This window comes from Mesoplodon densirostris, chromosome 2 (genome assembly GCF_025265405.1).
Source record: "Mesoplodon densirostris isolate mMesDen1 chromosome 2, mMesDen1 primary haplotype, whole genome shotgun sequence".
In the NCBI taxonomy this organism is placed as follows: domain Eukaryota; kingdom Metazoa; phylum Chordata; class Mammalia; order Artiodactyla; family Ziphiidae; genus Mesoplodon; species Mesoplodon densirostris.
This window is the reverse complement of record NC_082662.1, coordinates 1,785,385-1,810,503: the sequence shown is the minus strand read 5'-3', so window position 1 is coordinate 1,810,503 and position 25,119 is coordinate 1,785,385. Positions and strand designations below refer to the sequence as shown.

The following is a 25,119-nucleotide window of genomic DNA, read 5'->3' as shown; positions in this document are numbered from 1 at the left end:
GTATAGAAAAGAGAATAGGATCACTGACACAGGCTGCAACAGGGGTGAGCCTTGCAAACAACCCTCAGAGTGAAGGAGGCCGAACACAAAAGGCCACATGTCCTACGACTTCATTTATGTGAAACGTCCGGAAAAAGCAAATCCACAGAGACAGAATCCATGTTGGGGGGTGAAACCGAGAGTGACCGACTGACTGGCATGTGGTCTCCTTTGGGGGATCTGGAACCAGATGGAGGGGGCGACTGCACACCCTGGTGACTGTGCCCCGTGTCCCTGAATGGTGCACTTTAAAAATGGTTCCTTTTTGTATGCTGTGAGTTTCACTCAATAAAATTAAAGAAGTCGGAGGAGAGTGAGAGGAGGAGAGGGGAGGCCCGGGGGTGGGAGGCGCGCGGGCGGACTGCTCGTGGCTGGGAGCCTGCTGACCTCTGATCTAGATGCTTCTGTCCAAGTCCCTCCTTCTGGGACTTGAAAACCTTAGAAAGTGACCCAAACGCTGTGGTCACTTTGGCCCTCGTCTCGCGGCCCCCTCCCTGCTCCTGAAAGGGTCGTCTCCAGGGAGAAGGGAACTTTTCAGTATGAGTAAAACGACCTCAGATCCAACGGAGAAGTAACAAAATGTTTTCTTTCAAAAGAAACCAGTCTTAAAAAAAGGGGGGCGGTGGATAACACTTATTTAATTTAGCAGTATTCACAGAAGTAATTATTATGTTTTATGTGGCCAACGGTTCCTTTTTAATTGACTCGTAGGATCCTTTCAACAATTCAACAACAGAACGGCAGCTGTTGCTCCCCCATCCTGGGGACCCGAGGCTGTTTAGGTTTGAAAGAACACCCCGACCCTTCCTGGGGCCACGCGCGCACCAAGGTGTATTGCGGGGATAATTAACATGCCACCTTATCATGTGACCTGGTGACTGCACAGAGCTCCCAGCGCACTCAGGTAGGACCCCGCAGCGCGCTCCCTGACCCCTCCAGGGTCTGATGCCTTTGCTTCCGGGCCGGTGAGGAGTCCAGCTCTGTTCGTGTGAGGGCCCTGGGCAGAGAGCAGGGACATGTCCCTGTCCCATGCATATCCATCTCAGGGCTCTTTTTGTTTTTCTGGGTTGTTTTTCGTTTTGTTGTGTTTTGTTTTCTTTCTGTTTGAATTCGACTTCCCAAAACTCCTCACCTTCTGGAGGAAAATCAACGCTTGAAGGGCACGTTTGATTTACTGGCCAAGCAAACAGCTTAGGAGAGAAAGGTGGTGTTTCCTGCTGATTAAAGGAAGGCTGTGCATCGCCCACCTCCCACCCACCGCAGTCACCAAGGTTAAGTGATTGCCCGGAGCCGCCAGGAAAGCCCAGGTCTCGTTCGGCTGCCCCACTGCTGGTGGGGAGGGGGGGCCTCTGTTTTCAGACGTGGCTGAGAGGAGGCCTAAGGGTGCGCAGAAAACATCTGGAGAAAAGGAGGCACGCTGAGCAGCCCCCCAGGCCCTGAAAGAAGCAGGAAGCAGCTCGGATGCTGCTGGAGCCCTTGCAGGACCAGCACAAACTGTCCCCCCCACCCTGGGTCTCCGAGCAGCTGGGAGCCTGGATGGAAAGCGCGTCCTCCCTCGGCCCAGTGCCCCAGCCGGACTGCCCTCGGGACGGGTGGCCCAGCAGGAGCCCCTCAGCCCCGGGCTGGCGGGCATTTCCAGGGAGGGGGCATCATTGCCCCCGGTCCCCGCCCCCTGCCACCCAGGCCTGTGACCACTGTCACATTCCCAGCCAGTGCTCTCTGGAAGGGCGGAATGCAGTGCCAGGAACATGAGCTTTTTATGACCTTGGGAATCTAGGCTGTGCCATGGCATGTTATTTACTCATGAGGCGACCGAGGTCCTTCACTGGGGTTTTGTGGTAGTTTCAGGCTCAGGGTTCATGACTGAGTCTGTCATCCCCAAAGTTTCTCCTGGGAGATCCACCCAAATAATAAAAACAGGGAGGAGAGGGGAGGGGAGGGTGCAGGCAGCGACAGGAGGAGGAGGAGAGGCACGGAGAGACCCTGAGCCGCGGCCACGGCAGTCAGGCCACAGGGCACCTGCCACCGGGGCCGGGTCCCAGCCAGGGCGGCAGGCTCTTGGCGGGTTCATGCCAAAAGCCCGCTGGAGGCTTGTCTGCCCTCTCTCACCCAGATCCCTAAAGCCGCCCCTCCACCCCCAGAGAGCCCCATCCAAACATCAAACCCACGGCCAGGATTTCAGGGTCTGGAGAGAGAGAAGGCCCCCAGTGAGCACCACTGTGCCCGACTGGCCGGGGGCAGAGGGTCCCTCCAGTCCCGTCCGTGGGGCTGGCAGCCCTGCCGTGGCTAAACGAGCAGTATCTCGGGAGGGGGGACATAAAGACCCCCGGCCCTTCCCTGAAGCTGCAGCTCCTGGTTGCTTGTAACCCTGGAATCAGGCCGACTTAAGCCTTGATCTGCAGCCGGGGGAGTGTGAGGCGGGCTTCTCTGAGTCACTGTGTGTTTTGCTCTGCATCCTCCTTTATTGTGTGGCGGGGTTTGTAGGAGAAGCCCTCAAACCACGCAGGGCACGGGGAAGGCCGTGGGCCGCCGCCAGGAGCCGGGAGTGAGTGGGTGGGTGTGTGGAAGAGGATGCGTGCATGCATGTGTGTACATGTGAGCGTGTGTGAGTGCGTGCACGTGTGTATGTAAAGAGGGGGCAACGGATCCTGACAACAGGCTCGAGGCGACCTCAGCCAGTCCCCTGCCTCCGCACGGCCCTGTAGGTGGCGGGACATGGCTGCCTCTGCCCGGAGACGCCCAAGAGGAAGGGAGGAAAACGCCCCGTGTGGGGGCCGCCCTTCCACCTCCACCAGGGGGGCGGCCAGGAGGGTCTCTGGGGGCCGTCGTACTGTAGTCTGCAGAGAGGTCAGGTGTCAGGGTGGACAGAACACCACGTGCTTCTCGGAAGACTGGCCGTCATTGGAAGAAGAGGCTTCAGCGTTCCTTCCTAAAAACACCTGCACGCAGCCTCCTGGGCCAGCCCTGTCCTGGGGCGCAGACCCCAACCTCTGACCTGGCAGGCTGCCCCTCGACACCCCCCTGGTCCAGGTGGAGCGTCCCATTTGGGGCGGGGGTGCTACACGTCACCCCACAGACACCAGGGCAGAGGCACCAGGAACAGGGGACGGTGTGCTTGGAAGAAGCTGTCTGGGCCCAGAGGCGAGCTCAGCCTGAGGACGGCTGGGCCTCACCCCACAAACGCCTCAGAGCTTCCTCCCCTGCACCCCCAGCACGTGCTCTGAGACCCTCTTTTCCTCCCCCAAAAGAGAAACACGCTCCATGCAAACCAAACACACAGGAGCGCCTTGGGGTAAAACTGAAAATGCATCAGGTCTGGGTCTCCTTCCCGGTTCAGTTGTGTGTCACCCTCATCACTGGATTTAGAAACGTAAGTGGGTGTGTGAATGTCACAAGAAGGCAAAGTGGCTGCAGAGGCTCCTGCGGGGTGACACGTGGCCTGGGGGCCCAGCCTGCAGGACGAGGCAGCTTGACCTGTGGGCCCGAGCACCCCCTTCCCCCAGCAATAGCCTATGCAGCAATCATCTCGGGGTCGGTGGGTCAAAAGCAAATTACCCTCAGCCAACTTGATGCTGACTCTGGATGGGGTGTGGGGGGGACTACTACCCCCCAACAGGGCAGAAGATATCCTTACACGAGTGGGAAAAGAGGGACCCCTGGACCCCCATGAGCCGAGCTGCCCAGGAAGGGGACTTGGGGCACCACTGTCACACCCATGCTGGTGGCTGTGCTGGACCTGGAACTCGGTTTGCTGAAGGAGTTCTGACGGGGAGGACAGCCCACGGCGGAGTCCACCCAGGTGCCGAGAGGTCACCTCGCTGTCTGCCCTCGGCCTTGGCCTGCTCGCCGTGGACCTGGGATGCTCGGCCCTGCCCAGTGAGGACTCGTGGGCCAGATGGCCGCCTGCTTCCGGGCTGCCACCTGAGGTCCTCCCTGCCCTCTGCAGCCGGCCCAGTCACTCCACAGACCCCAGCCCCGGAGGCTCTGCCCCCTTCTCAGGCCTCAGAGCCAATGGAACCGCTTCCTGTGTCCATCCCCAGAGGAGGACCAGGCAGCCTGGCCTGGACCGGCCCCTCCACTATCAGCTGGCCACCCAGGAAGTGGCTGGGCTCCCGGAGCTGACCCCTTCTCCGTGTAAATTAGAATAAACGCACCTGCCCTGGGCAGTGACGGTGACATTTGCGAGAGTGGTATGATGGCCAGGCCCTGGCTCAGGTCTCCGTTGGCTCCCCCGAAGCTGCTGGCCGCCCACATCTCTTTCCAAGATCACGTTTGGGGCTGAAGTTTGTTACAGACCTCCTCCTCAGTCAAGGACATGCCCAGGTCGGGTCAGGCCCCCTCGTACATTTTGTGAGCCACCCCCTTCCTGGAGCCCCAGGAGGCCCAGCACAGGCCCTGGGCCGGGAGGCCCCTTGGCCGTGCTGCATCCTGTGACCTCTGAACCACAGAATCCATAGCCTCACCTCTCGGAGGAGTGGGGTTCTCGTGGGAGACCTGCCTGCCTGGCAAAGACGTAAGCCGGGTCCCACAGCGCTGACTCAAGGACACACGGGGACTGGGCACCAAGGGACACTTCTTGAGTCAGACAGAGTGAGGTGGACGCTAAGCTGAACTGAGCTGGAAGCTGATCTCAGGTGTGGCCCCTTGTCTGAAGGAGCCCAGGTGCGTTTAGGAGATAATGACAGATCCCAAATGCCCCTGGAGACAGGACCATACGGCGTGGCGTCCAGCTGGGGGTCAGGCCAAGGTTCAGCAAGCTCCACATCCAGAGCTGCCCATGGGACACAGACCAGCTGGGGCAGCCCCCAGAGCATTGCCCAGAAGGACAAGTCCAGTCTGAAAGGCAAGTCACTGGCAAAGGTGGGGGGGGGGTCTTCTGAGCATCCACACTGCCCGCTGACAGCCAGAGCAGGGCAGCCACGGTGCAAACGTGCAGGCTCCTGACAGGAGCCAGCTGAGAAGGCTGGGCCTGGGGGTTTGAGAAGCAAGACGGACTCAGCCTGGATGTGGGGGGCGTTCTGCCCCTCTAGCTCAGGGGTTCTCAGAGCAGGGTACCCAGACCAGTGGCACTGGCATCCCCCTGGCGCTTCTAGAGATGCAACTCCTGGGCTCCACCCAGACCTGCCCGACCTGAACCTGAGGGGGGCTGGAGCAGCCAAGTGTGAGAACCACTGTGGGAGCTCAGCAAGGGGGAGGGGCAGCCGGGTCTGAAGTGCCCCGAGGATCAGAGTGCATCCGGGGGCATGGGACTCAGCACAAGGGGAGCAAGCCGCCTTAAACCTTCCAGGAGCTTCTCCCTGGCAATCTGGACCAGCACCCAACTACACGGCCCCGTTTCATTCATCCCTGACCTGTTGCAAGTAGCCGAAAATATGCCACTCAGCAGGAGAAAAGTGACCGTCACTGCATCTCCGGTAACCCTGCCTTGTCTGCACCTCAGACTGTTTTCCATCAGAAACACTTGGAGGAAGAAGTCTTTGTTAAAGGAGCCACATCCCGGCAGAGCTCGGCCCCGGCCTGGTTCATTCCACCCACCGCACACCCCTCCCAGGCTGGACAGGAAGGTGGGGTTTGCCAAGGGCTTCCCAAGGACATAGTGAAAGCCTACCCTTGCCCGGCTTGCAGAGCAGCCTCCAAAGGGTCAGCCGCAGACATGAGCTGCTTACTTTTATTCACGAGTTTTTTGGGGTGAAAGGGGACAAGAGCTGCAACAGCATGTCCAAGTGTTCCCCCTTTCCTGGTGTCGCCGGCAGGGACAGGACCCACAGGCCGTGCGGGACACACTCGGCTGTATCTCAGTGAGATGGGCTGGGCCAGGCCTCTCCGGCCTTTTCAACGGAAGCCTCCTACACAGAGGCCACCAGACACGGGGCCGAGGACCTTCAGGAAGTGCCCTCTCCAGGATCTGTGGGGGCCCAGGTCTGAAGTCCCTGTCGTATCAATCAACAGCAAGGACCCCAGACCATGGCCTCTCCCAGGGAGAGGCAGGCTGGGGCATGGCCACCCTCCATCCCACGGCCAGCTCCAGGTTTGAATGTCCAGGTAGTGATCAGTTTCACCAGGCCTGTCAATGCAGTGTTTAAAACTTACTGTTCAAAAAAAATTTTTTTTAAGAATTAAAGTTACTGTTCAGTTCAACTTATGAAAGGAATATGGTGGTCGAGGCGAAGCCGGGTGGAGAACAGACAATCCACCCGGTCACAGCCCTGAGACCTTGGGCAGCACATCCCTGGTTGGCCACATGCCCATGCAATTCGAGGACCATCCCGGAGAGGCTGCGAAAGCAACCTGGGGACCCCAGGTGGGCCTGGTCAGAACACTGTCTGCCTTGATTCTGCCCGCCTGTGTGTGACAGGTGCTGACAGGGCTCAGGGAGCACGCAGCCAGCACCGTGGTTACTCTAATTCCGGCCACGCCCCAGAGAGGAGGCAGAGATATGACTTCACCCGTCTTGTACATCGTGGAAGGGACGCTCGGGGAGTGAGGACTTGCTCAAGGCCACACAGTTAGTCAGGGCCAAGCTGGGAGCGTTTAGACAGTCCTGATCGAAAGCCCTCAGACCCTGTATCACACAGCTCCAGTGCTCCCACCCCTGTGAGAAAGCACCTTAAAGAGTGCCCAGCCTTTAGTGATGGCCTTCCTCGTGTCCACAGAAGATACATAGGAAATGAATGGGTAAATTTATGGGTGGACGGTTGGGTCGATGGATGAGTAGATGAGGGGATAAGTGGATGGACAGATGGATAGATGGATGAATTCAGGAATAAATACATGGATGAATGGAGGGGAGGGGGGATGGAAAGATGAGTAAGAAGATGGATAAATGGGTAGATGGATGGTAGATAGATAAATGGTGGATGGATTGATGGATTATGGAATTGTGGTCAATGGATGGTGGATGGATGGATGGGTGGTGGATGGGTAGTGTCATAATGGTGGCTGGTGGTTGGTGGATGGATAGATGGTGATAGAATAATAGTGGATGGATTGTGGATAAATGAATAGATGGTAGATGGATGGGTGGACTGATGGATGGATGGTGGATGAACGAATGGTGGATGGGTGAATGGTGGATGGATACTGGGATGAATGGTGGATCAGTGGATAGGTGGTTGGTGGATAGATTGATTAATGGGTAGATAGTAGATGGATGGGTGTATAGTGGATGAATGGATGGATAAATGGATGGGGGCGAGGACAATCTTGAGGGCAATTTCTAATGACATAGATGGAAAGCAGGAATCCTCACCACCCACCCCCCGACACTTCTTCCCTGAGATGAAGCCCCATTAACAGGAGGCTCAAGTCTGAGTGGTTAATCTGAAGACAATACCTGGACTTGCTAGGCCCAGACCCCACCTCTTGGAAGAGGGCTGGACGGCTCTGCTGCTCGTTCAGGGCTTCCCTCCCTCCACCCACGCAGGGTGGCATGCCTGGTCCAGCAATGTAGGGGTCGGGGGGCACATCTGTGATGCCGGGGTTCAGCCGCAGGCCTGCCCGGCCCTCTCACCTTCCACCAGAGCCTTTTCGGAGAAACAAGGTGGGCCTTTGGTTCCCATCCTCTGACTTTTACTTCTTGAATCAAGCAGAGAGGAGTGCTGTGCACCGTGCCCCTCAGAGACCCCCCAAACGTCTTCCCCAGAGCCTGTAAGTCCCCGTGGTCTGTGACTGTCACAAGGCCTATCTCAGCTGCGGCTGGGGTGGGAGGGGAGGGACAAAGGGGTGAGCGCACTCAGGTGAGCCGGGTCTGGGGGAGCCGCCGGCTCAGGTGGTGAAATCAGATGCCCTGATTTCTAGTCAGGATTTCGGTGCAGCCACCTTCCCGTCCAGCACAACAGGCGAGGGGAAGCCCCCTCCTCGGTGGGAGGGTCCTTGGGCCACACCCGCACTTCCGGAAACGGTTTGCTAGAAAGAGAAACCTGGGAATTGACAGGGTCAGTCTTGCTATTGTTCTCGAGCTTTTAATCAACCGCAGCCACCACGGCGACCCCTCCCCCAGCCCTGGACCTTGGCTTTAAGACAGGAACTAAGAGTCCCCATTCCAGGAATGCCCCTGCCCAGGGCTGCGGCCACCAGGGGTCTCACCACCTGCCCGAGCTGCCCAGGGCTGTGGCCGCCGCGGGCACCTTGGCTCCTGGCCTCCCCCTCGCCCGTCACCGCTGAGCTAAGCCCAGAGCAGAGCGCGGCTGTTATTAATGCGGCAGATTAATAGCACCGGCAGAAGACGTTCCTGCAAACATGCTAAATATTAATAACAGTCGGTGGCCGTTTATATTCCCAAACCCACTCCTGGGACCTTGCCTGCAGGGACCAGAGGCAACAAGCCCCAGCTGCCAGGCTAATGGAGCTGTATTGTCATCAGGGCCCGGAGAGACCGGGAAGGCGCAGGGCCTGGGGTCTCACTGCCCTGTGCCAGCCACTCCTGCGAGGGCCCGAGGTACGGACACCTTCCCCCAAAAGATGCAAGCTTCCCCCTCCTGTCCCCGTCCTGACAAGATGGCAACCACTTTCCTGGCTACTGCCACACACGTGAACTTCTTTTGTCTCAAACCCTGAGCTGGCGGTGGCAGGTCCAGGCCTCTGACTTGGCTGACTACTCCACCGGCCCCCACTGCCTCTGGTCACCTGAAGGCAATCGGGAGCTGGTGTGACCCCCAAGACGTCATGGCTTGAACTGTGCCCCCAAAAGAGATGTACTGGTGTTCGAACCCCCGGTACCTGTGGATGTGACCTGATTTGGAAATAAGGTCTCTGCCGGCGTGACCAAGCTGAGGTCATTGAGGTGGCCCTGACCCAATGGCTGGTGTCCTGATAAGAAGAGGGGATAGAATCACACAGAGAGACACCCAGGGAAGACGGCCACGTGGTGACCAAGGCCTCCAAAGGGGAGACGGTAAACGTCTGCCGTTTGAAGCCCCCAGTTGAGGGCACTTTGTTACAGACACGAAGGCGCAGGCACAAAGCACAAGGCTGGAGGGCCCTGACCAGCCACAGTACGTGGCCCCGGGGCCGCCGTCACCTCTCACAGGGTCCCCCAACAGAAGCCCCCCGCCTGCCCCTCTGTTCTTAGTCTACCCGTAGCACCGAGTAGCAGGTCACCGTCTACCCATTTTGCAGACGAAGACACTGAAGCCCAGAGGGTAAAGCAGCAGGTGAGGCCCTTGCCCCATTCACCACATGAGTCTCCAGCCGCTGGCTGGCCACTGCCAAGCTCGGCGGACCTCAAGGTCAGATTCACCTCCCGGGGTCAGCCCCGCACGTCTGGGAGAACCACAGGTGGTACAGAGGTGAATCCAGAAGGGGACCCAGAGGAGCTGCTCCTGCCGCCCTCCCCTCCCACACGTGAGGTCGGCGGGTGGGCCCTGGGCGAGCATCACACCCACCCCATGCCCCTGGGGCCCCTGCGCCCTCCTCAGCATCCTGTCAGCAGCCTGGCCCCCATGCCGTGGACCGCCTCTGAGACAGCTCCGGGAGCCCGCTGCCCTCGGAGGCCCCACCCCAGACCCCCACGGCCCAGCCGAGTGGCCACAGGGCTGTGAGGGGCTCTGCCGGCAGCCCAGACCACCTGGCCTTCCTTAAAGCCGGCGCATGATTCTAAGACGATTATTTCTCCGCGCAATGCTCGGGGGACTCCGGCTCCGGCGTGCCTATTTCAGGCCCCGCATCCACTATTTCCTCCCCGCCTCCGTTGCCCCGGGCAGGCTCTGAATGACTGCGATGCCACTGTAATTTTGATCAAGGCTTGTTCCCGGTCAAAAGCCTCTTTGTTTCAGAGAGATGTGATTTGGCCTTTTTTCTTCCTCTCCTTTATTCCTTGGTTAATATACCACTTCCCTGAGCCTCGGGGGCAGTGAGGTAGCCCACGGATTGCTCAAATCTCATGTTTTTCTTCTAAATCACCGCCGACTCTCCCTGGCCCCTGTGCTAAGCACCGTGTGAGCTGGCGGCTCAAGCAGGGGGTGTCCCCTAACCCGTCACCTCCGAACTGTTAATGCACCAGAGGGGCCCCGGGCCCCAAGACGCCCCCAAATATCAAGGGAGGTAGGCTCTACACACCAACTCTGTAACCTCACATCTGGCAACACCACAGTGTGCTCTTGTAAAAATTGAAATAAAAGACGCATAGCATAACAGTTACCGCCTTATTTATAAGTGCACAGCTCAGTGGCATTAAGCACATGCGCACTGTTGCGCAAACATCACCACCGTCATCTCCAGAACCTCCTCATCTCCCCAAACCGACACTCTGCCCCCATGAGACACTCACTGCCCACCCCCTCCCCCAGCCCCAGCCCCAGCCCCACCCTCCTACTTTCTGTCTCTGTGTGACTCCTCCAGGGACCTCACAGAAGCGGGATCACACGGAATTTGTCCTTTTGTGTCTGGTTTATTTCACTCGACATCGCGTCCTCAGGGTCCATCCACGTGGGAGCAGGTGTCAGAATCTCCTCCCTTTTTAAGGCTGAATAATATTCTGTCGTATGGATGGACCACATTTTGCTTCTCCGTCGTCTGACGATGGACACTTGGGTTGCTTCCACCTTTTTGGTGATGGTGAGTGATGCTGCCGCGAACATGGATACACAAGGGTCTGTTTGAGTCCACAGTGCTTTGAGAATCACCGTAGCCCACAGGACAGAAGGTTCTTACAGGCTGTTCGCCCAAAGTGAAACCAGCTTCTGTCCGTCAGCCCCTCACCTAGATCCTGGGCTCTCCCTCCCTTGCTGTCCTGGATGATTCTCAGGTGCCATAAACACAGACAGGCTCTCCTTCCAATATGTTTACAGATGTTCTCTGGACCTCAGCCCCCACCCCCATAAAAGATGGGTACATCCAACCTGCCCAGAGGTTCAAGGTATCAGCGCACCCCGACGTGGGGACACTGTCATCGCATGGTCGCCAGGGGCCCCACGCTGGACAGGGCGCACCAGCTGCCGGCAGGGCCCATGGCATCGCTGGACTCCTTCTTCCTCCAGTACCCCTCTGTGCCCTGCGGTGCCCACACGCACTCCTCAGGAAAAGGGGACCCCGTTCTGCTGGACAGCACGGCCTTGGAGGCTCCCCAGTGAATGGGGCTGTGCTCTCTGGGTCTGGGGGGCTGCTCTGGGATTTGGGGTTTGGGGAGATCCTCATCCAAGGCTGGGCTTCAGAGGCAGCTCCTCCGCTGGAGGGTCCCCGGGCCCCTCCCCTGCTCAGCCAGGTTTTCTGGGGCCTCGAGGCCCAAGGGCTGTGGAGTCCTGGACCCTCCAGACGGAGGAAGGGAGGAAGGACCCAGAAGGGACGTGGCTCAGGTGCCGAGGGCAGCACGTGGCCAGGACGGGCGTGGAGAAGGGATCCCCGCAGCCACAGGCGCGCTGAGGGGTGGACCGGGGTGGGGACAGTCCCCTGGCCCTAGTCAGCCACCTCTGCTGGGGGTTTGGGGGGATGAGGCCGAGGTCCCGGCCCTGAGGCAGGAGCGTGCACCCGGCGGCGAGCATCATCCGCTGCGTTTCCCCCGCCTGCGCGGCCCCGCCGAGGAGGAACGGGTCAACGCCGAGCCAGCACCCTGGCCACGCCACCACACTATTTATAGACACATTTATCTCCTTAGTTCCCACCGACCCAGCCTCTGCGGCTCCATTCACAGGCCACGCAAGCGGACAAGTGTTGCCCGTAACAGAGACAGCTGAAGAGAGCGGTCCAGGGGTGCCTCCCTCTGCCCCCCTGGGGTGCCCATGGGCTGGGGTGCCCGTGGGCGTGCAGGCGGGAGGGGCCAGGCTCTGGGCAGGGTGGGTGGGGAGGACACGGCCCTGCTTGGAGATGCCGTCAGCCGGATGCCTGGGAGGCAGAACCCTTTCCCCCTGGGCCTCTGCTCCGCAGCCTCTGCTGCCATCGGAGCAGGCTTGGCGCTCCCAGCAGCTCGGGGTGCTCCAAATGCGAGCTGGGCCGGAGGAGGGGGCCGCCGTGTCCATTCGCCTGCAGCCCTGGAGATGGCGTGGCCGGTGGTGGGCGAGGGGTCCCTCCCTTGAGGCCAGCTGGCTCCCTGCCCTATGCTCCCTGCCCCCACCCACCAGGGCTTGGGGGATCCTTAGGCTGAGCCCCTCGGAGGTCAGGACTGGGGGCTCAGGGCTTCTCAGCTCCTGCATGGAAAGTGGTGCCTTGTTGGGCCTCAGCTCTCAGGGGGCCGCGAAGACCCTCCCTTTGTCTCCGCCCTGACCAGGCACCTGCCCCCAATCCCCTCTGCTCTCCTCTCTCAGCTGCCCGGACAGTAAGGGGCTGCAGACGGGAGGGACGAGCGGTCAGCGGGGGGTGCCCCGTCCTCCGGGCCACAGGGCCAGTGGCAGCCACAGCACCCCTCTGGCAGCCTCACCCCTTGCAGACCCCGGGGGGGGCTGCCCACTTCCACACACACACACACACACACACACACATACACACACACACACACACACACACACACACACACACACACACACACACACACACACACACTCCCACCCCAGACCAGTCTCTAGCTTTGGCCGCCGCCGACACCCACCCTGGCCCTCCGGCCACTTTCTGCCCTAATCAAGACGTTGATGGTTTTAACCATCAAATAAAGTGCTTGACTCCACCGAACCCAGCCCCCAGCTCAGCAGCGCTGCGGCTTCAGTTAGCAGGCCAGTGGCGAGAAAAAAAAGAAAGAAAAAAATTCATTAATTTTTATTAACAGGGAGAGCCATTTGCTCCCTGTGACAATATTTGACTTGTCGAAATGATTTTCACCTCTGCCATGAGGTGGGCGCTCTGCACATACATCACCCGATTACTCGGAGCACGCTGGCCGCAGTCATTAGGCAGTGAATTAACGACAACCCCACCACTATTAATCACCCTGACAAAGGCGTAAGCTCGCTGCTGACCCGAGCGCGGCTGGCCCGGGACCTGCAGCCCGAGCAGAGGCCCGTGCGGCTCCGGGCGGCCCCAGAGGCTGGAGCAGGTACCAGGCCCTTCCGTGCCCGCCCCCCGGCATACTGACACGAGCTTGGGGGTGCCAAGAACCGGGGTTTTCTTCCTTGGGGACAGTGTTGTTTTACTGTCACCCTCCTCGTCCAGGTGGTGACCGACATCCACGTGCCTGCCGGGAAATTCACACCCGAGACTTGATCCCCGAGACACAGCCCAGCACTGAGGTCCATCATTACCCCCATTTTATGGATCAGGAACCTGAGGCACTGAGAAGCCAGGACCTGCCCACGGGGTGGCACTGGGACTGAAATCCGGGTCTGATGAGCTGCGGCCTCTGCTCTGGCTCTGACCCCCGTGACAAGGTCTCTGATGCCCCCAAGACAGCTGCTGCTGGAGGTGGCATCAGGGAAGCTAGTGGGGGTTTTCTTTGGTTCCTGATAAGCTTTACAAGAATATTTTCGGATTGCACATGCTCAGAATGGCAGGGCTAACTGGGCAAGCCTTAGAAATCTGATGTTCATGAAGTTTATTGGCTCCTAAGGTCCCAAACTATGGGTTTTTTGGAAAAGGATGAGCAGAAAAGTCTCAGGTAGTACAGGAGATGCCCCAATTAGATGAGGGAAAAATGAGGCTGGGAGGGACCTGAACAGGTGGGGCTAGGAGACCCCAAGGCAGGGACATCGCAGACCGGTTCTGGGGATTTCCGTCTCACGAGAACAGCTCAGCTCTGGGCTGTAGACCCACCGGCAGCAGCCTTGAGTTCCCCTGAAACGGTCCCATTGCAGGTCCTTGAACCTGAGGCGTCGGCCCCCAGGGAGGAGGATGGGCAGAGGGTCTGGGCAGCACCCCGGGCTCTGCGTTAGCTAGACGACACGCCTGCCTTCGTAGCTTCTCTGCAGAGGGGAGCGATAGGCCCACCTGTCAGAGTCCTGGTGGGACCAGTGACGTGACATCTGAAGAGCACTTGACAAGGGCCGGGCAGGTGGCAGGTGGCCCAGGAAACACTGCCCCTCCCCTCACTCCCTGACACCACTTTAACCATTTTCGCACATTAATCCAATTAATCATCTCTACATCTTAAACCAATGTCTTCCCATTAGCCCAGCCGTCAGATCTGTATTTCAGTCTGGTCTAAACCAGAGTTTGAAAGCCCGGGGGGCGAGGTGGGGGGGCGGGGAGGAGGGACTAACTCCCGACCCATTTGTCTTCTTTCTCTGGACTTCTCATTTTTTATGCTTCAGCAAATTTCCTAATTTTCCTCATTAGCGACTAATTCACAAGTCTCAACAATCTTTCCACCTGTTCCTTTCATCGTGGTGCTTGCGAGATGGGAAATAGCCCCTTGCTCACTTGTGTGACGCTGGGGCCGCTTCCCAGCAGACATGGGGGTGGGGCCGGGCGGTTCCACGGAGGCGCAGAGGGACCGAAGAGGTGGCACCTTCTGTGCCTCCATTGGATCCCCAGGGGACCCCTTGGTGACAAGCACCTGCTCCAGCTCCCTCTACCTCGGGGCCTCTCCCTAAACCCGCCTGCCCCGCAGCCCACGGCCCGAGCTCCTGGGGCACCGGGAGCAGCCCACGGGCAGCTGGCTCCGGATGGGGTGTTTCTCAGGAATCCCTGTCTCGTAAGGGTGAGTGGAGGCTGCATGCAGAACGGACACCCAGGGCTCTGGGTGAGTATCCTCCTTATTTTTCTCTTGACAGTATTCTTGGAACACTGCCTTCTCAAGCTCGCTGCTGGTAGCAGTAGTCACGCAGTGTAGACCAGCACCGACTGGGCCCTCTAATGTGCCCTCAGCTCCGTCCGAGGCGGCAGGCAGGAGAGGCAGATGGAGCGCTGGTGAGACGGTGTCCGACCCTACTTACCGCATCCGGCTGTGTGTTCTCGGACAGGTGCCTGCAGGTCTCTGGGCCTCGTGGCAGCATCTAGACAGCACAGTAACACTGGTGCCTGCTTCTTAGGGCTGCCCTGAGAGTGAAATGAGCTGACACAGGCAGGGGGGCTTCTGAGCACGCTGGACACCAGAAGAGTTGGCCTGGTGAGCGTCCCACTCCACAGATGAGACCTGAGGTCACTCAGACAGGCCAAGAACCTGGCCCAGGGTGACCTCACGCATCTACCTGCCTCCAGCCGACCCTCGGGGAGGCTCTGCCCAGTGCCCACCACCAGCAGGGCCCCTGGTCCCTGGCAATGCACAGGGGTTTCCATGGCATCAGCACTTTCTGTTCTAAGGAGAAGCCACAGGCCACTAGTGACGCACTCTCGCGGAGCTGTATCCCCCCGCGAAGGCCCCCCTTAATGGGACCCTGAGCCCAGTGGCAGCTGGTACATTTGAACTGGGTCCACCGCGGGCCTGGGGACTCACTGTCCTTTTAAGAATTACCCAAAAACACACTTAGAAAGCCGCATAATGGCCCATCGCACCTGGAGTGGACCCCAGGGCATCTGCAAAGTAACCCCCGTAATGTCTGCCACCAGCCACACCGGGAGGGCAGACTGTCTGGCTTCTCAGCAGAGTTCTCTGGGAGCTGTTTCTCGTTATTTGCTTGCATCAATTTGATTTTCTCTGCTAAGTGGAAGGCTGTGGAAAAAGCTGGGTTTGGAAATCCATGATTTCCTGGCAGTTAATGAATTTCAGCCAAACGGAAAGCAAGGTGAGGCTCCATTGTAGCCTCAGATCCAGACACAGGAAGGACCAGGGGCTAAGAGGAGGCTCCATCCTGCCATTCTGCCCCCCCTCAAAAGCCCACAGAAGCCCCTCTCCAAGGCGCTTCTCAACTTGCATTTTGCTGAGTGTTCAACATACCTGTGGTGCAGCCACAGGGAAAGGAAGCTGGGTCCACATTCCCGAGTCCAGGTGAGTCCCCAACCCTGAGTCCAGGTGAGTCCACCCCTGAGTCCAGGTGAGCCTATCCCTGAGTCCAGGTGAGCCCGTCCCTGAGTCCACATGAGCCCCCATCCCTGGATCCAGGTGAGCCCATCCCCGAGTCCAGGTGAGCCCATCCCCGAGTCCAGGTGAGCCCGTCCCCGAGTCCAGGTGAGTCCATCCCCGAGTCCAGGTGAGCCCACCCCCGAGTCCAGGTGAGCCCGTCCCCGAGTCCAGGTGAGCCCATCCCTGAGTCCAGGTGAGCCCACCCCTGAGTCCAGGTGAGCCCATCCCTGAGTGCACGTGAGCCCACCCCTGAGTCCAGGTGAGCCCACCCCTGAGTCCAGGTGAGCCCATCCCCGAGTCCAGGTGAACCCATCCCTGAGTCAAGGCGAGCCCCCATCCCCGAGTCCAGGTGAGCCCACCCCTGAGTCCAGGTGAGCCCGTCCCTGAGTCCAGGTGAGCCCATCCCTGAGTCCAGGTGAGCACCATCCCTGAGTCTAGGTGAGCACCCATCCCTGAGTTAAGGGAAGCCCAGGTGAACCCCTAAGCCCAAATGAGCCCAGCCTCTGAGCCAGGGGTGTGGTCACCCCAGGAGATTACCTGCCTGTGATCAAGTCTTCTTGGGGAAGGGCTGAGCAGAGGAGGAGCCTGGAACTTCTGCCCCCAACCCCAGCCTGAGCCATGTCTGAGCGTTTCCTCGTGTGCTGGGCCACCTCGCAGAGGCATGACCTTTCCCCACAGTGTCACAGATACGGGGGCCGGCGGGAGGTGTCTGGAGGGCAGAGATTCCCCCCCATTGCACGGCTGGGGAGCAGGCCTGTGGTCCAAAATACCAGGGGGGGAGAGCAGGTCCGTCAGGGTCCCCTGTGCCCCGGCCCACCCGACTGACCCCCTTGGGATCTGGGCAGCCCACTGGAGGCTCAAGGCAGTCCCACAGCCCATTTCCCAGTAGCCCCCAACACGGCGTCTCCCCTGGAATTGCTTCCCCGCATCTTCTCCTGTCAACACGGCTAGGCCTGCACAGGGCGCCGCTGACACAGGGCCATGACCTCATTTCTCTTGCAGGTCACCTCGCTCACCCCCGCCCCGTCCAGGCCACCCGCTGCCACCAGCACTTAGCTAGCAATTCCTCACACTTCCAATCCATCCTTTCCAGACACACTTAGCTGACTACATGGCCGAAAACTTTTCTATCCGATCAGCAGATTGCGTCGTGGCCAGAGGGAGGCCGAGGGCAGGTTTCCAATTTGAAGAGCGAAAGCGTTTCGCTCACACGGCGCAGCGGCTGCGCCTCCGATGCCCTAACCCGCGAGGCCCCGACGGCCTGCGTGCGTGAAAAGCATTCTGGGAAGCTGCCGGCCTCCTCCCCGGCTGACACTGATCGTGTTTCTAAAAATTAAAACGAGGCAGCAAAATCCTTCCGTTTAAAGAACTCCGTCTTCTTGAATTGCCGGTCACGCTGTCTGCCAACCCCAGGACAACCTAAAATTACTCTAAATCACTTTTCAAACCTTAGAAAACCACGAAGCAGAATGATCTCCTGTGTTTATCACACATTATACTTAAGCTATTGGCCGGCCGTCTGAGTGGCATAGAAGTCACAGGGGGGCGGCCTCTGGAGTTTGTAGAAGACATGGGTTGGGGGGTTAGGCCGGCGAGGGCCAGAACCACAGATGAACTGCACCCCACAATCGAGTCAGAGGGGTCGGCGAGCTGGCTGGACAGAGGGTGGGGGTACCCAGGTGCCCGCAGCACCCCCAGGTGGCAGGGGCCACAGCCTGGCCAGGCAGACCTCTCCCCAGAGGCGCCCTGGGGAACACGGTTCCATGCGGGATGCATTGGGCAGCCATTCATTGTTGTGGGTTGGACAGTGTCCCCCAGATTCACGTGTTGGAGCCCTAACGCCCAGCATCTCAGAGTGTGACCCTGTTTGGAAATAGGATCAGTGCAGATGTAATTAGGGAAGTTAAGATGAGGTCTTAGGGGGGCCTAGTCCCATAAGACTGGTGTCCTCATAAAGCGGGAGGTTTGGACACAGACACACACAGGGAGAGGGCGTGTGAAGGCGAAGCAGAGCTGGGGTGAGGTGTCCACAAGCCGAGGAGCCCCAAGGATCACCAGCAAACCACCAGAGTCCAGGGGAGGGGCCGGGAGGAGGAACCGGCCCTGCGACACCTGGATCTTGGACTTCCGGCCTCAAGAACGGGAGAGGCAGATCCCTGCTGTCTGAGCCCCTGGTCTGGGGTGCTTGTAGAAACCCACACACCCACTAATCTCACTGATGGGTTTCACTTCACATCTTTGAACTGAGCATCCACTGTGCACGATGGTCCAGGGCCTCATTCAGGCCGTCAGGATGGACACGTAGTTTGGACAATCAGGGTTTGCCGAGTGAGCTGCCCGTGTTTCTTAAAAACACCCTCTGAGGCTCGGTGCTGGGGGCTTCCACGAGCACCCCCTCCCTAAAGCGTTCTGGAAGCTGTGTTTGCAGGTCCCCAGGCCCTGCCTCTTGGAATGGTGCTACACTACCCTTGACGCCTGCCGCTGTGTGTCTGAGACTATAAAACGAGGACAGGCTCTCCCCCACCTCATCACCGCCTCTGAAGGTTAAGGGACAGCAGAGCTCAGAGCCACGCCACACGTGTCTACACTTTCCGAATCGCTCATCTTATTTCCCGACTCACAGCCGGGTCTCCCCAAACTGCCATCGGGGTTATCCCCTCCTCGGCAGGTGTGGGTCTTCCTGTTCGGCTGGTTCACTGCTGTCCGCCCTGAATTACTCCCTTCCCAGGGGCAGGGTCATTTCTGTCCGAACAGGCTGCTCACAAAACCAGGGTAAACGGACGATGAGTAAATGCACAGAGACTGGGACCCAGGCAAGGGCACTGCACTCCCGATGGCTCTGCAGCGCTGCACATTTGGAGTTCAGATGATTTCGCTCCCCTGGGATACACTGTTCCATCCTAAAAACATAAGCCAGCACATCCATAAAGACAGAAAGTAGAAGAGAGAGTGCCACGGGCTGGGGGAGGGGGTGGGGTGACGGTTTAATGGGACGGAGTTTTTGTTGGAGACGATGAAAAAATTCTGGGACAGAGAGCAGAGAGAGGTGGCAGCCATATGCGCACGGGGACGTACTTAATGTGGCGAATCACACACTCACTGATGCTCAAGATGACAGCTCTGATCTGTTGTCTATGTCACCGAAATTGGAAAGTTCTGGGGAGAAGCTGCTCCCAGCACCCCTCCTCCTCCTCCCCATCTCCACCTCCGGCTCCTTCAGAAGAAACCCCGCGTCTTCCCCAGGTCACACACTCGCTCTCCCTCTTCCATACCCAGTGACACGCGTCTGGGGACCAATCGAGGACGCGGTGACTGCATGGGACGGGGAGGGGCTTGTAGACCCAGGGCGGTCCCTCCGAGCCCCTCGTGGAGGAGAGAGACCCCTCCACCCGCCTCTGGAGAAGCCTGCCGGCCCTGGAGCCTGGTGACAAAGTGCCTTCCGAGCAAGGGGACAAAGGGCACAGCCAGGAAGTGATTTTAAACCTAATGGTTCCCGTGTCTTTTGTTCAGCATCTTTGGGGCGCCTGGCGGGCCTGCTCACACTGCATCCAGTGAAAATCGCAGGAAGGCCGATGTCTGGGATCTCGTAACAGGGGCAGCGCCTGGTCGCGGATGGGGCGAGCTCATGTTTTTCTAAGACGCCGAGAAAAATCCCCACGCAGATGTCTGATCGCTCCAGAAAGCAGGCATGCTGACAGCCCCTCTGGACCGCGCTGGCTGGGCTTGGGAGCCATCTCTGGCAGCCGGGCGGGCAGGGGACACTTAATTGTGGGCCGTTCGCTGGCAGGGAGCCCTGCCTCTTCCAGGGGCAGCCAGCATGGTAATGAGACAGTTTCTATGGAAATGAGCTTATAACTATTCATTTTCTCCCCATTCCCGACCCATCCACAAAGAGGTTTTCCAAAGTGACCCCCATTTTCCTACCCCCGACATCTCCTCACGCCATCGCCGAGCAGCTAATCAGCCTGAGGAGAAAGGAGAGAGGAAATGCAGGCCTTTGACAAGATGTGGGAAACCCCTCGGTCTGCACTCGCTGTGTCTGTGACCAGCAAACAAAAAGCCCTTGCCGGCCCCGCAGCCAAGTTTCCAGTAAACTTTTCCCTGAGTCCTCTGAGCGCGTTTTGTGTGTGTCTTCTGGTGGGATCTGAAGCACGCCTTTGCCATCTTTTGAGAAACTCTGCAAACCGTCCTGTTCTGCTGGAACGTTCGTGGCTGGCCTCCCTCACCTGTCGCCCCATCCCCGCGAACCCCTGTCTTTCTTGGGACAGAAAAGGGCCCCAAGGGGGAGGGGGGTCAGGGTACCGTCAAGTCCGGTCGCTCACCCCCTTCAGGTGGTCAGGGATATGGGGAAGGGGGGCTACCAATTTCATCACATTTCCTCTCCCTTCTTAGGGTCTCAGAAACTAGAGGGACAACATCGTCGTGGGGAGAGGAAAAGTAAAAGAAGGGAAGCCACCAACCCACAGGGGAGTCTGCCTGAGACACGCCGCAGGGGCTCAGACCTGGCCTCTTCCTGGCTGTGTGGTCTCAGGCCGACACTTGATCTCTCTGAGTCCTGCCCCCCATCTGGAAGTGGAGGTGGGCGGGCCTCCTTGGTCATCACTGACTATTGAGGTCTCGTCACCTGCTGTACCAGGTACGGCCTGAGGACACTGACCGAGAGGGGCGTCCTGATCCAGGCTCTGTCTGTGCCTCACCTACGCCTTGGGCATGGGGAAGGTGGACCCTATTTGCTCCTTGGGCCCCGGGGGGGCTCCCTGCCTCCTTCCCTTGAGGCCTCCTTACTCAGGTGGGGATGTGGGGGCGTTCCTTGAGGGCCTCTGTACCGTCACGCCTCCGAGATGCCCGAGGGGTGCCTGTGCACACAGTAGGCGCTGCACGGATGCTTGCTGAGCTCATCCCTCCCTCAGGGAGGGTGGGGCGTGACACGGTGTCCCAGGTTGACGCATCAGCAGGTGATTTTGACACGGGCTGAGCACAGGAGACCCAGGACTCCGGGCAGGTGGTCTGGAGTCCTACACCAGCCACTCACTGCCTCCCCAGCCCCCCCAGATGCCACACTCTCACCCAGGGCCTGACGCCCACGGGCCCCCCAGCTCCATGTGCAGGTATGAGACCCCTGGCCACGGGAAGAGGATGCCCGGCTGCCCCGGCCAGGCCCTCGGTGAGCACGCGAGGAAGTGTGAAGGTTCCACCCTGGGGAGGGCATGTGGGTCTCAGCAGATAAAAGTACAGGACAACAACAACAACAGCAACAACAACAAGTACAGGACACTCAGTCCTGAACTGCAGGTAAACAACAGGCAAATGTTTACTCTAAGTGTGTCGCATGCCGGATGGCGGACTCTCTCCCACCCACTCACCCTGGGCTGTGTCTGGGGCCGCCCCCAGGTACAAGTGGGGCTGCAGCCTGGCACCCAGCTCCTGCAGACCAGGGGGCTAGATGATTAAAGAAAAGTATTTAACAAACCCTGACACCCAGACTCCTTCCCCCACCCAGAAGCTGGTCGCATCCATTGGATCAACTTCTCCAGGCCTGGGTGTGGGGAGGGTGCCTTCTCAGCTGTTAAAGAAAATATCAGTTTTAAAATTTAACTGACTCAGCAAAAAACCTAAACTACCAGTGGCTTAGGTACAGGATTAAAACACACACACACACACACACACACACACAATTTTAAATGCCTCTCATTTAAATAATTGTAGTACATTTTAAACAGAAAAAAGTTTTTAAGATCCAAATTGGGTCAGTTCCCTCTTTTGGAAAGTAGCCCCCTTGAGGACAAGACCCAAGTTTTACTTTGTCTTGTGTTTCATCTTTGCTGCAGTCAGGGTGCCTCTCAGGGTACAGCCAAGTCTTTTGATGGAGAACGTGGACCATTAAACGGAGAGGAGACCCCCTCCCCCTCCTGAGACCCTGGCCGCTGGTGGTCCTCGCACACAGACCAGGAAGGTTTGGATGCCAAAGATGTGGGGGAATTATGATCTCAGGTCATGTGTCGTGTGTATGAAATACTTTATATGTATGACCAAGGGGTTTCCCACATCTTGTCATAATTAATTTAATTTATAGATAACATACAGACACGTAATTTATGTAATTTATATATATTATATACATATATCTATATAAAAAAGATAAACACACAAGACTGAAAATGTAAGCAAATATTATCTCTATGTGATGGGATGTGAGATTTTCATTTAAAATATGTGCTTCAGTATTTTCTACGATGAGGATTCATTATATTTATAATTTCATACTTTTTATAGCATGTGACAATTTATGTTAAATGTTTAGATGGGAGAACAGAGTTCTCCGTGCAGAAGCTGCTGGGCCTGTGGCGGCAGGGGGCTGGACAGGAGTGGGTGCTGGGCCCCTGGTGGCCTTGGGAGTGTCCTGCAGCATCACCAGCCCGGAGACTGCCCACCTGGGTGTCTCCCAGGACCCTCTCCGCTCGCAGACAAGTCTGAGCCACCCACGCAGAGCCTCCCGGTACAGCAGCTGACAGGGCGCCCCGTCAAATCTGGGAACTCTTCAGGAGGCATCTGTTCGGGCCATACGACCCTGCCCACAGAATAGGCCCAAGACTCCCCAAGTTTTCTGTAACACACGAGCCAGCATTTCTCTGCCATCTTGATCTCTGTCTCTGATCCAGCATCTCTTTTCTGCACAGGTGGACCTGGTCCCTCCAAACTGGACCTAGCTGAGTCTCGTGTCAGTGGGAATCCGTGCCCCCTCCCGCCGTTCTATTTCGAGTGCTGTCAGTGCAGGGCATGGAGCCTGGGGTAAGGGCTGCCAGCTAAAATGCAGTAAATACAACCTAAAATGCAATAAATACAACAAAAAGCATGCTGTACTTGGGGCGTACTTCTATTAAAGATCATATGCTGTTTATCTGGAATTCAAGCATAACTGGGCATCCTGGGTTTTCCATCTGCTGATTCCGGCCCCATTCTCTGGGGATCTGATGTTGGCTTGGGCTCAGCCATTGCAGAGGGACCTCCCTTCTGTACTTCCTGCTTTGTGAGCCCCACAGGCCGACCGGGCAGGTGCTGAACCCCCTGTCCTGGAACCTCAGTCTGGGAGACCGGGTGGCCATGCCAGCCCCAGGTGAACATTTGCCTCTTAGACCCCTAGGCTGCGCCTCCTGCCCACCCCAGACCCAGTCACCACCCAGGGACTCGGTGACCTACGGCACGGCGCCACGTGCAGACCTCACAACCTCGGGCTCCCAGGTATCATTGGTCCCCCTCTGGACACTGTGGGAACCACTGGTCCCTTGAGGCAGCTGCAGTCTGTCCCCCCTGGGCTCCCGGAGGCCACGTGGATGGTGCAGAGACCCCCGCAGATGCCTGGCTCCCAGAAGCAGGTCTGGGAGGAGCCGGGGTGGTGGCCCACTGACCACAGAAGCACTGAGGTTCTGCACGGGTCCAACACTGTCTGCCGCAGAGAAAAATCACCCCAAACAAGTATCTTTCCCTCTTTCCCATTCCCATCAGTTAAAACCCATCCAAGTGCAGAGCTCAGGCCCTCAACCGGAGGAGGGAGACGCCGGCAAGCAAAACCTCCAAACCAGAAACACATTCTTGCCTCTTTTGGAGGGGGGTATTGATTTGAATGGGGGCCAATTCTTCTTGTTAATAGCGGTCATCGACCTAAACGGACCCAGCCACAAAAGCAGAAGCAACGGCTACTTTTTTTTCTCTGCAGAGAGAGAGATGGGTGAGGATTCTCTGCAGGAATCCTCTTTATCATTTCTCCTCCAAGAATAATTGCCCCCAAAGTCACCCCAAATCAAACTGATCACAATTAACATTCAAACCGGCCCCAACCAAACGCGTCGCAACTGTTCTGCCACCCCGGGCCCGGCCCCACCTGTTGCTGGCCAGCAGAGCCCCCCATTCTATCACAGTCCAAGTAGGTTATGTGAATAAATGGGAGGGGAAGTCAGCGAGATATATTAGCTCTGTGGGATATTCGTCATCTCTCTGTCTCTCCTTCTCCAGGAATATCAGTGATGAATTTGCAAATGGTTCTGGATTATGACAGAGCGCTTTCTCTCTTCTTTATTTATCCCTCCTCTGAGCACCTTGATCAGAGGCCACAGTGACAAATGCATGAATAAAAGGCAGAGACAGTATTTTAGCAACGTGTTGTAAATCTCCTTCGACGCATTATTAATTTAAGGAAGCCCATTACACCAAACAGCTCTGAGGAGGAAGACAAGGGTAAGGGCAGGAACGGCCCCGGCACTTGAGGGTCAGTGAAAGGAAAGGAGAAACCCAGCTGTGTCCCCGAGCCGAGGTCGGGCTGGTCTCTCACCAAATCCCCGAAGCCTTCAACCACCGAGGTTTTATTTAATTGAAAGACGAAACATTTGCTTCCCACAAACGCAAGCACATTTTGCAAAGTGGGAAATGGCACGGTCTGCAGTGACCTCATTCTTCAGAGATGGGACGGCGAGGCCCATGGGCTGCAGACAGCCGGGTGGGTCAGGAAATGCTGGTCCCTTCTGGAGGGAGGAAGGAGGAGAGCAAATGGGGGAGCTCAGGCAGGGCACAGCGCGCCGGCAACAAGGCAGCACCACCATGAAATCCGGGCACGACCCAAGAGCCGGGCAGGGATGCCGAGAGCCTGAAGCCAGAGTCCCCCCGAGAGGATGCTAATCGGGGCGGCAGGCACAGCGGTCGCATCCCCACCCAGCAGCCTGGGTTTTCTTCCCCCATTTTACTTTCTTTTAAAACCCTCCAAGAAAGGAGCCGCGGGTCCCGGCCCATAAACGAACTGTTGCCCAGAGACCCGGGAGCAGCCTCTCCCAGGGACCTTCCTGGGAAATTTGCAGGGAGACCACTAGTCCTGCAACCTGGGGGTCCCTGGAGAAAAGCCAGGACATCCTGGAGGTCAGGGAGGCCACTGCCCAGCTCAGGCCAGGATTCCCATCCCAGAGCTCTGGACCCCACGTCGCAGACCTGCGTGGAGCCGACGGGAGCTCTGGGGTCGGGGAAGAAACAGCGTTTATTTCTAGAAGGGATGAAGGAGGTGGCTCGTGAAGACCCTTCATCCAGCCACACAAACAATTAGTTTTTGGGATTTGTTTGTGGGATTTTTCAACAACAGAATTTGGGTTTCTTTTTCTTTTGCTAAGACTGATTTTCCAGCAGTTTTCATAAGTGTTCCTCCCCGGCCCTGCCCGACTGCCCTCACCCACACTCGTCCC

At 57.9% G+C, this 25,119-nt stretch overlaps 1 protein-coding gene across 1 annotated transcript in view; it reads right to left on the bottom strand.

Moving 5' to 3' along the window:
- The window catches only part of PRDM16 (PR/SET domain 16), a 320,517-nt gene that overhangs the window by 214,884 nt on the left and 80,514 nt on the right, over positions 1–25,119 (bottom strand). The window lies entirely within an intron of this gene.